Source organism: Artibeus jamaicensis, unplaced genomic scaffold (assembly GCF_021234435.1).
Source record: "Artibeus jamaicensis isolate MK-2021 breed Jamaican fruit bat unplaced genomic scaffold, CSHL_Jam_final scaffold_847, whole genome shotgun sequence".
Lineage (NCBI taxonomy): Eukaryota > Metazoa > Chordata > Mammalia > Chiroptera > Phyllostomidae > Artibeus > Artibeus jamaicensis.
In genome coordinates, this window is record NW_026522057.1 from 12,204,955 (window position 1) to 12,216,974 (window position 12,020).

The window sequence follows — 12,020 nt, forward strand, 5'->3', positions numbered from 1 at the left end:
TGGCCTGCAACCTAGGCATGTGCCCTGACTGGGAATTGAACCAGCAACCCTTTGCTTCACAGGCCCGTGCTCATTCCACTGAGCTCCACCAGCGAGGGTTTATTTTTTTAAATTATACTTTCTAGTCGGTTATTGCTGGTAGAGAAAAATTGCATTGATTTTGAGAGGTCGATATTCAGTAACCTTGTGGAGCTTTAAAGATTTTATTTATTTATTTTTAAAGAGAAGGGAAGGGAAGGAGAGAGAGGGAGAGAAACATCAATGTGTGGTTGCCTCTCGAGTACTCCCTACTGGGGACCGGGCCCACAACCCAGGCATGCTCCCTGACTGGGAATCGAACCTGTGACCCTTCGGTTCACGGGCCGACACTCAGTCCACTGAGTCACACCAGCCAGGGCTCTAATAGATTCCAATAGTTTTTCCTGATGATCCTGTTGGCTTTTTTACACAGATGAGTATAACATATGCAAGTAGTGATAATTTCATCTCTTTGCTTTGAATCTCCACTCCTCTCAAGTCTTTTTTTCTTTCCTGACAACCTTGGCCAGACCTCCCGTAAAGTGGTAAACAACAGCGGGACCGGACATCCTGGTTTTGTTCCCAGTTGAAAAGGAACACACTAAAAAGTCTCAATTAAGTGTAATATTTGCTGTTGATTTTTGTTATAAAATCTTGACCAAGTTACGGATGTTCCCTTCTACTCTTGGCTTGCTGAGTTTAGAAAGTATTATAATAATAAGATAAACTTTATAAACTATATTTTTTCCATTACCTATTGAGATAATCTATTATTTCATTACCAAACTGTTAACACTTACTATGTATTAATCACAGTTCTAAATACTTTATTATATTATTAGATTTAATCATCACCATTACCCCATGAGGTTGGTACTGTTATTTTTGAAATAATTTAATTATTTATCTTTAGAGGGGAAGGGAAGGAGAGAGGGAGAGAAATATCAATGTATAGTTGCCTCTCCTGTGTCCCCTGCTGGGAACTGGCCTGCAACCCAGGCTGGGAATTGAACCACGATCCTTTGGTTCACAGGCCCGTGCTCAATCCACTGAGCCACAGCAGCCAGGGCTCAGTACTGTTATTATCCCCACTTTTCACATGGAGAAACTGAGGCACAGGGAGGTTAGGTGATTTGGTGAGGGTCACTCAGGAAGTGATGGAACATGGGGTATAACAGGCAGCCTGGTTTCAGAGTCCACACTCATTTTGTTGTTTTATTTGTTTGTTGTTTCATGGAACTTTTATGAGTATATTTGAATCAAACTGACAACAATCCCTGGTAGCAAGATCTCAAATGCTCACCACACTTTTTTTTTAATTTGCACCCAAAAACATATTTTTTCACTGCTTTTAGAGAGAGAGGGAAGGAGAGAGAAAGGGAGAGAGAGAAACATCCATGCAAGAGAGAAATGTTGAGTGGTTGCCTCCCGTAGGTACCTTGACTGGGTATCAAACCCTCAAATTTTCAGTTATGGGATGACCCTCCAAACAACTGAGCCAGACTGGCCAGGGCCCCACACTCTTAATTACGCCCTGCAGTATCTGATTTTGACTTGGTCAGCTAACATTTTCTTTATGTGTTCGTGTTTCCATTTATAAGTGAAAATAGCTTTTCCTTTGCCTTTATTAGATTACCTGAAACTTTTTAGAAAATTGAGATACAATTCACATACTGTAATATTCAACCCTTCAAAGTACACATTTCAGTGTGTTTTCGTTTAGTCACAAATCTGTGCAACCATCGCCTATATCTAACTCTAGCTTTTCACCACCTCCAGGCGAAACCTTGGACCCATAACAGTTACTTCCTACTCTTCTTTTTCTCTGTCCCCTGGCACCTACTTATCTAGTTTCTGTTTCCATGGATTTCCCTAGTCAACCCTTCATGTAAATGGAATCCTACAATATTTGACTTTCTGCGGCTTCTTTTACTTAGCATGATGTTTTCAAGGTCATCCACATTTTTTTAAAAAAATATTTTATTATTTATTTATCTTTAGAGGGGAAGGGGGGGAAGGAGAGAGGGAGAGAAACATCAATGTATGGTTGCCTTTTGTGCGTCCCCTGCTGGGAACTGGCCTGCAGGGAACCGGCCTGCAACCCTGGTATGTGCCCTGACTGGGAATCGAACCGCGATCGTGTGGTTCGCAGGCCCGCGCTCAATCCACTGAGCTATACCAGCCAGGGCTGTCATCCACATTTTTATGGTTGAATCATATTCCATTGTATGGACATGACACATTTTGTTTACTCATTCATCAAATACTGAGCACTTGGGTTTTTCCCACTTTTTAGCTATTAATAATATCACTATGAACATTTGTGTCTGCAGTTTTTAAAAAATGTTTTATTTACTTATTTTTACAGAGAGGGGAAAGGAAGGAGAAAGAGAGGGAGAGAAATATCAATGTGTAGTTGTCTCTTTCACACCCCCAACTGGGGACCTGGCCCACAACCCAGGCATGTGCCCTGACTGGGAATCAAACCAGCAACCTTTCAGTTCATAAGCTGGCCCTCAGTCCACTAAGCCACACCAGCCAGGGCCATGTGTATGAGTTTTTGTGTGGACATATGTTTTCAGCTCTGTTGTGTGTATACCTACGGGTGGAACTGATGGTCACGTGGTAGGCTATGTTTAATTTTTTGAAGAATTTACCTTTACCCCAGATTGGAATCAAGATTGTACACGTGCTTCCACTTTCTACTAAAATGGCACAATGGTATGGGCTGCTGCTCCGTTCCCAAGTGCCCCCCTCAATAAAAACCTTAAACTGAAACAGATCCAGAAGGTAAGGAACCAAATGGACAGAAAAGAGCCTCTTGCCCAAGACTATTGGTAATTGGTTTATATACATGTGCAGCTTGAGAAAGAGGGTATAGCCTGCAGGGCTATGAAAGGACACATTAGTAAAACGCAGTTTAAATTCTCTTGTTTCCCCTCCAGCATCACCTTCCTTCCACTGTTCCTTAGGCATGTGCCGCAGAAATGTGGGGCCATGGCCCAGACCTGTGACAGTGCTCAAATCAAGATGCAGGGGGAAACAGAACAAAAAGGATAGTGGGAAACAGACCGTGTAGAGCAGCCCAGGGCATGGACTGCTCCTGTCCCACCCACTGCGCCCCCCACGTGCAGTTTCAGTTTATTTCTCAGACCCAGAACGTAAAGCCCATTGGGGCTTTGTGATGCTATCGGGACTGACTGAGACTGCAGCTGACCTTTCCCCCTCCCCCCTTTCCCAAGCAGCATTTCCAGGCAGAGGAGTCAAAAACCCCAGGAGAATATAAGCTGACAGGCTAAATTAAGAAGTTATATTACTACCTCAAAAAACAATAACAACAAAAACAAACAAACCCACAACAACAAACCAGATAACCCGTATTGTCTGAAACAGATGTCTTAAAAAAAGTCACAAAGATTTAACATTAAAAAGTGAATATGCTAAAGAGATAAGAAGAGTCTTAACAATGTGAAAAAGAAACAAATAATAACAACAATAAAAAAGAGCCAAGTGAAAATATTAGCCAGAAAAAATATAAGATATATGAAATAAAGGACATTACAGATGGGATAAATGGTTGGTGGATACAGCTGAGGGATGAATGATTGAGATTTAAGATCAGATTTGAGGAAGACTCCAAGGAAGAAAGAAAGAATAAAGTCAAGAGAAATGGGAAAAAAATATTGTAAAACATAGAGGAAAGAGAAGTGCCAACATTTGTAAGTTAGAAATATTAGAGAAAAAAATATTTTTAAGAAAGGACTTTTCAGCATTAAATAAAATGAAAGGGCCCTGGCTGGTGTAGCTCAGTAGATTGAGCACTGGCCTGTGAAGCAAAGTGTCGCTGGTTTGATTCCTAGTCAGGGCACATGCCTGGGTTGCAGGCCAGTTCCCAGTTGGGGGCAAGTAAGAAGCAACCACACATTGATGTTTCTCTCACTCTCTTTCTTCCTCCTTTTCCCTCTGTTAATAAATTAATGGAATCTTTAAAAAACAAGAAAGAAAGACATCAAATTGATAGGGCTCTTGAAGTGCCAAAAAAGAATTTAAAAAATCCTAAATAAATTTTAGTAAAATTTAAGAATATTATTCCAGACCCTGGCTGGTGTAGCTCAGTGGATTGAGCACAGGCTTGCGAACCAAAAGGTTGCTGGTTCAATTCCCAGTCAGGGCACATACCTGTCTCTCTTCCTCCTTTCCTTCTCCTGTGTCTAAAATAAATAAATAAAATCTTAAAAAAAGATATGATTTCAAATGAGGAAATTGTAAAAAGCTTCTAATAAGAAAAAAAACACAGCAGAGAATTTACAAAGGGATAAGAAACAGGATTGAAATCGCACTTTTCAACCCTAACACTGTAACAGTGTTATGCTGTGTAGTAGTCAGGTAGGTGAAAATCCATACAGGGTGATGATGGAATAAATCTTTTAAAGGATTAAAGGAAAATAATTTTGAACTATTCAAATAATCATTCAAATGTGAACATAGAATAATATAATTAGTCTCAGGCATGCAAAGTATTATCACAAAAAAAACTCACATAGAAAATGTTGTTTGGAGAGAATTCAAGAAAAAAAACAATCTAGCAGATGCTGTCAGAGATAAGAAGTAAGATTAGTCAAATTTTTTGGAAAGGTTTGCTGTAGTCTTTTGTTTCACAGGCCAGCACTCAATCCACTGAGCGCACCAGCCACGGCTGGTTTGCTGTAGTCTTAAAACAACAAAACAAAACAAAATACTTTTTTTCTCCAAAAAAGGAAAAGTTATTTTCATAGCAATCCAGAATTAAAGGTTCAGACAATATCACTATGATGAGTGAAGAGATACCAAGAAACATAAAAGTGTGCTACAGTTCTCATCTTTTTTTTAACTTTTTATTTATTTATATATCTTTAGAGGGGAAGGGAAGGAGAGAGGGAGAGAAATATCAGTGTATGGTTGCCTCTTGTGCGTCCCCTGCTGGGAATTGGCCTGCAACCCAGGCACGTGCCTTGACTGGGAATTGAACTGAGAGCCTTTTGTTCGCAGGCCCGTGCTCAATCCACTGAGCTACACCAGCCAGAGCATATTTGATAGATTTTTAATCAAAATCAGACTATATTGGATTGACAAGTTGATTCTGAAAAACATATGTAAGAATAGAAAAGCAAAAATAGCCACAACTAAATTTTATTTTTTTAATTATAATATAAATTTGAAATTTCTGCATGGAAAAGATTTTAAGAATCTTGCCTGTTCTTGGTCTTTTATTCTCATCATTGTACTGGATCTTATAAAACTACTGTACACTTGTCCCTCAGCTTCCACGGTTATCAATTTCTGTTCCATTTTGTTTCATTCCCACCCTCTTGTGCTTCCCCCAGTACAGATTATTTTGAATCAGATCCCAGACATTACCTCATTTTATCCTAAATAGGGAACTCACTCTAAATGTTTTGACAACATAGCTGCAAGAGGAATCTTTTAGCTCTCCAGTTAGGTTATTCATATGTTCCAATAAAATAAAACAAAAGAGGAAGTTAGATTGTGTTTCCCTTAAGTTTATTTTCAAATATGATTCCAACCTTGCTAGTTTAATAATTCAATTAAAATTTAGAAATAAATGCAAACACCCCCCTCCATGGAGTTGGTTACCCTTTCTTTTTAAACATTCCAGAATAAAAGGGTTAACTCTAATAAATACAGCAGGCAAACGAGCCATGGAACTGATACATCACAGACATGATGTGTTGAATTTCAGCCCCAGATTTTGTTAAATGCTAATCATCATCATGGGAAGTTTTGGTTCATGATGAATCTTAACTTCCATATATGTTCAATTTTGTTACATGCCAATTATTAGTCATTGGAAAAGTAACACATTTCACACTCCAGATATAATTTGTCACACAAAGTGAGGCTTTCCCCAGGACCTGTCTATAGGCAGTAGTCAGGGATGTGCCAGTAACACGATGCTGGTGTTCCTTCGAATTCAAGAGAGAAAATTTCATCCACTTCCGTGGCAGCAACTTTATATCTGCGATGGCTGTGACGATAGCAGTGATTAGACTCTGAAAACAGGAGACACATTTTGATGGCGACATCAGATGGTCATCTTCCAAGACAATGACCACAAACCAGCAGCAGGAGACCCTTGATGAGGCTCAATGTTGGAGAAATGTTTTGTCCAAACCTGTGATCACGTGGAGAAATAATTCACTTTAATTTTATCATCTGAATTGACCTAGAAGCCTACATATTAGAAAATAGATCCCTAAATCATTTCTAAATATTGCAATTCCCATATGTCATTATGTTCATTTTTTTTTTAAAGATTTCATTTGTTTATTTTTAGGGAGAGGGGAAGGAAAAGAGAAAGAGAGGGAGAGAAACACTAATGTGTGATTGCTTGTCTCGCACCGCCTGCAGGGGACCCGGCCTGTAACCCAGGTCTGTGCCCTGACTGGGAATGGGACCAGCGACCCTTTGGTTTGCAGACCAGAGCTCAATCCACTGAGCCACACCAGCCAGGGCCTTATTACATTCATTTCAAAAGGCAAATATCATTTTAAAAGGCAAATGCTTGAGTAATTTTTTATTTCTCATTATTTCCTCTCCTATTGTAATGCATCCTGGAAAATATACCTTCCATGTTACAAGCGGAGTCACTGTTTCTGTCTGCCAAATAATAGTATTTATCTATGTATTTGGCCATGAAAAGATAGTTTTGTCTAGTGACTTTCCAAATTAAGAAAAAATACTTTATTTATCTGTTTTCAGAGAGAGGGGGAGAGAGAAAGAAGGAGGGAGGCAAACATCGATGTGTGAAAGAATCGTCAATTGACTACCTCTTGCACATCCCCACTGGCGGCCTGGCAGCAGCCCAGGCATGTGTTCTGCCTGGGAATCGGACCACTGACCTTTCAGTTTGCAGGACGACACCCACCCCCCTGACCTACACCAGTCAGGGCTCCATAATTCTTGAAACTGTTCTGCAAGATCATGTCATTGACCATGGGCATCTCCATGGTCAATAAATAAAATATTTTTAAAAATTTGGAAAGTCGCTAGACAAAACTATCTTTTCATGGCCAAATATATAGATAAATACTATTATTCGGCAGACAGAAACAGTGACTCCGCTTGTGACACGGAAGATATATTTTCCAGGATGCATTACAATAGGAGAGGAAATAATGAGAAATAAAAAATTACTCAAGCATTTGCCTTTTAAGATGAATGAGTGTAAGAACCAGCAAATCTTTTGCAGTTTTGACTCCTATGATTAATTCCTTAATATCAATTTTATTATTATTTTCATCTTATTTCCTTAGCTTCCATAGGAGCCGTATAGTTTTCCTTTGGGCTTACTACGAAAGTTTTTCTAACTTCTTGAGTTGGATGCTTGGCCTGTTCATTTTGAACAATTTTATCTCCTAAGAAATATTAAAAATTAAGTATATTTTAAATGATATGTTTCACAAAAAACAAAAAAATAAAAAAATAAAATGATATGTTTCCCTCTAAATACTGTTTTGGGTTTTACCCCACAAATTTTGACATGTAGTGTTTTCCTAATTACTCATTTATAAGTATTTCCTTTATACTTTTGAAAAGATTTTTATTATTTATCTTTAGAGGGGAGGGAAAGGAGAGAGGGAGTAATGTATGTTCTCACCTCGGCCCTTTTTTTCCCTTTTTAAAAGATTTTTATTTATTTATCTTTAGAGGGGAAGGAGAGAGGGAGAGAAACATCAATGTATGGTTGCCTCTCGTGCGTTCCCTGCTGGGATTGCCTGCAGGGAACTGGCCTGCAACCCAGGCATGTGCCCTGACTGGGAATCGAACCGCGATTGTCTGGTTTGCAGGCCTGCGCTCAATCCACTGAGCTACACCAGCCAGGGCTCCTTTATACTTTTTATTGCAGTGGTTACTTAAAAATATAATTTTGTTTCCAAGTATATAAAATTTGTAGTTTTCAACAACAAAAAGCAAAAGTTTTAAATTTATCTTATGGTTAAGGAGCATGGTCTGTATCAGAGGTGGCAGATTCAAGGACCAAGGGCCGAACCCCACCCTCCCCCTTATTTTATCTGACCCAGCACCTGCTTTCTACCCAGCAAAAGCACTCAGCTCTGGCATAACTGTTAAGGAGTAGTTACATTTATACAGTCCTAAAGTTACTTCTAGCCCTTTGAAGGCAACCAAGTGGCTGATGTGGCCCCTGGGGAAAATGAGTTTGACACCCCTGGCCTATATGATTTTGATATTTTGGAATTTGTTGAGGCTTTTTATAGTATTATGTTATGTCCTGTTTTTGAAAATATGCTATACTTGTTTAAAAAGCCTATGTTGTTTGGGAATAGAATTCTACATATAGCCAGTATGTTTATAGCTCATTAATTTTCTCGTTCAGATTTTTGATATTTCTACTTATTTTTTATTTACTTGATCTGTGTATTTTGAAATGTTATGTTAAAAATCTCCAATTTTGATTTACTATTTACTCCTGCAGTTTTAGTTACACTGCTATATTTAGAGGCTGTGATGTTTTATAAAACTTTAGGATAAAACAGTTCATATTCTATTGACTTTTTTTCAGTTGTAACATACTTCTTTGTCATTATATAAATACATATCTTTTTATTTCTATTTAGCTGGTATTTTTTAAGGTATGTCTCATATTTTCACCCAGTCATAGAGTTTTTGTCTCTTATTGGTAAGTTTAACTTTTTTTTTATATTTATTAGAATTACTTCAAAGACTTTTTTTCTGCTGTATTATTTTCTATCTCCTGTACCGCCACTTTTTTTTTTTTTTTTTTTACTCCTCAAAGATGTTTTCTTTTGCTGGTTTAAAAGTTATAAATACTTTAAAAATTTGATGGTAATTGCCTTTACCTTAAACCCATACTCGTGTTTATGTCATTCCTATCAATTTCTAAAATCTTGCTGTACCTTGTACCCGTACCCTCTCCAACAAGCCAGTACTTTCACATCTTTCTCACATGCCCTTGGGTTCCTCTGCCATGAGATCATTTATGGTCGTGTTGTCTAGAATTTTAGTTCTGGGATTTGATTAGTCAACTTTCTAATTATCTTTGCTATTATCTTTTCTTCTTCTCCCTCCCTTCTTTCCTTTCTCTTACCGGTACTGTATTTTATTTCCTCCATTTCTTGCCACGTGTTGAATTTGCTCCAGCTCTGTTTTCAATGAGGCTTTTGCAATGCCCTGATTGGTCCTGATGCTTCTTTCTTTGTTTATATAGATTTTATTTATTTTTTTAGAAGAGGGGAAGAAGAAAGAGAGGGAGAGAAACACCAATGTGTGGTTGCCTCTCACACGTCTCTCATTACGGACCTAGCCTGTAACCCTGGGGTGAGCCCCCATCCGGAATCAAATGGTGACCCTTTGGTTAGCAGGCCAGTGCTCAATCCACTGAGCCACACTGGCCGAGGCCCCATGTTTCTTGAGAATGGTGAGAGAGTTCCTACCACCTCCACCCTCCACCCTATACACCAGCCTTAATTTTCCTGAGGTTTTTTGTTTATACTTCACAGTGTTTCTTGAATCTGTGGTTTTATTTTTTCATTAGTTTTGGTAAATTAGTCCCTTTATGTCAAACACTTCTGCCCCATTCCTTTGTCTCGCCATCCAGTTTTCCAGTTCTGTACCAATAGTTAAACTGTGTTATTCTGTCCTCAGTAACTCTTACCTTTTTCCTCTTTTCTATTATTTTTGCTTTTTTATATTTCATTCATTTACATTCACTCCCAGCTACTACAGTTTACTAATTCTTCAGCAGCATTGAAACTGCTGTTAAACCCAATCCACTGGGTTATTAATTTCTATCCTATTTTGCAGTGATAAAATTTCCACTTGGTATACTTTCCATTTTGTATACTTTTTACTTTTCTGCCAAAACTATCAATCTTCCATTCAGCTTCTTGAACAGAACAAATGATTTAATAACAAGATAATATGTAGTATTATCTTGTTGTCTTCTAGTATGTATGATTATTTTCGTGGACTGAATATTGTACTTGAATAATCGCTCACAATAATAATTTGAAGACTATGATGATGATATCATTAACCAGAGCAAATTCACTTTTTTTTTTGCTAGGTACCTGGGGCCAATAATATTCTGAAGTCACCTTAATACAATTTCAGGCTTTGAGATAGTTTGAAGCTAAATTTTGAATAATCTTTTTTTAAAATTACATTTATTTTTTAGAGAGAGGGAGTGGGAGGGAGATTGACGTATGAGAGAACATCAGTGCGTTGCCTCTCTTAGGCATCCCGACCAGGGGACAAACCTGCAACCCAGGCACATGCCCTGACTGAGCATCAATCAAACCAGAGATCTCCTGGTTTGTGGGGACGAGACGCAACCAAGCCACGCAGCCTGGGGCTGAATAACCTTTATTTTTTTATTTCATTTAGTCTTACCCAAAGATATGTTTTATTGATTCTAGAGAGAGAGGAAGAGAGGTAGGGAGGTAGGGAGAGAGAGAGAATGAGAGAGAGAGAGATATCAATTCCCTTTTGCACGTCCCCCCATTGGGAATGGGTATGTGCCCTCACTGGGATGGAACCCGGAACCTTTTTGGCACAGGAGATGACAAGCCCCGCCCCTCTCCTCGGGTGCAGTGCCCCTCAGGAAATGCCCCATCTGGAAAAGTGGTCCTAAGTGTGGGGCTAACATCCCTCAATTTCTTTCCTTTCCCAGGTTCTAGCTCAGTAATTCTTCACTAATTTGTTAACTTTCCAGTGATTTTTCCAGTTGTACCAGTTTTCCTCAGTGGGCAAATGGTCAGAATTACCTAGTGACCAACTCCGGAGGCCCAAGTGCTCCCTTCACTCCCAGCTTGCTATGGAAAAAAAAAACAAACAAAGTAACCCAAAACACTCTACTAAACAAGACTTGCTAAGAAACAAAATGACAATGAACATGTTAACAATGTAAGCATTACGGAAAACCAGAAACAATAAAGTGCCACCCAGGAGAGAGTCTATAAATATGCAAAAACATTAGTGTAACACAGTTGAAAGAGCAATACAAACAAACACTGATAACAGAGTATCTTTCCAGGTAGTTGGGAGTATTCCAACTTTGAGAATGTTTCTATCCAGTGTGCCACATTATGGTAACTTCTGGCCAACAGCAGTTGGCTGTAAGAAAGAATGTAAGACTGTGGAATGGAACAGCATTTATTCACTCTGAATTGGTTCTCACGTGTCGGCGTGGCCAGGTCGGTGGCTCACCAGTGAGACCACAGTTTGAGAACTACTTACTACTCAAGGAAGTGGTCACATTTGAAACTCTCGAACCAAGGCTTTCTTGAAGGGCCTTCACTAAGTTTTTCTGTCTTGAGATCTCTGTCTTTCTCTGATCTGGTTACAATGGGATGAATTGGGTTTCTATTTATAGTTAAAACCCCCATCTCATATCCACCCTAATCCCCACTCCTGTTTGTATGGGTATGGGTTTAAGCAGGTGAATTGTGAAGATTCCCGTTTTAGGGGTGATTTCAGTCTCAGCAAATAGCCTTAGATAATATTTTTGGGTAAATGCTAATTCTGTTTCTCAACTTCCCTAAGCCTCAGTTTTCTCTCTCTCTTTTTTCCTTTCTCACACAAGAGCTTTTAAAAATAAGATTTTATTTATTTATTTTTGGAGAAAGGGAGGGAGAAAGAGAGGGAGAGAAACTCAATGTGTGGTTGCCTCTTACGTGCCCCCATTTGGGGACCTGGCCTACAACCCAGGCATGTGTCCTGATTGGGAATCGAACCCTTTGATTTACAGGCTAGTACTCAATCCACTGAGCCACCCCAGCCAGGGCCAGAGTTTTTTTTTTTTTTTTTTTTTTCCCATTGCTTTTAGAGAGAGAGGAAGGGAGAGAGAGAAATATCATTGATGTGAGAGAAAAGCATCAATCGGTCGCTTCCCATATGTGCCTGTGACCAGACCAGGGATCAAAGCCACAATCTAGGTTTGTGTCCTGACAGGGAATGGAACC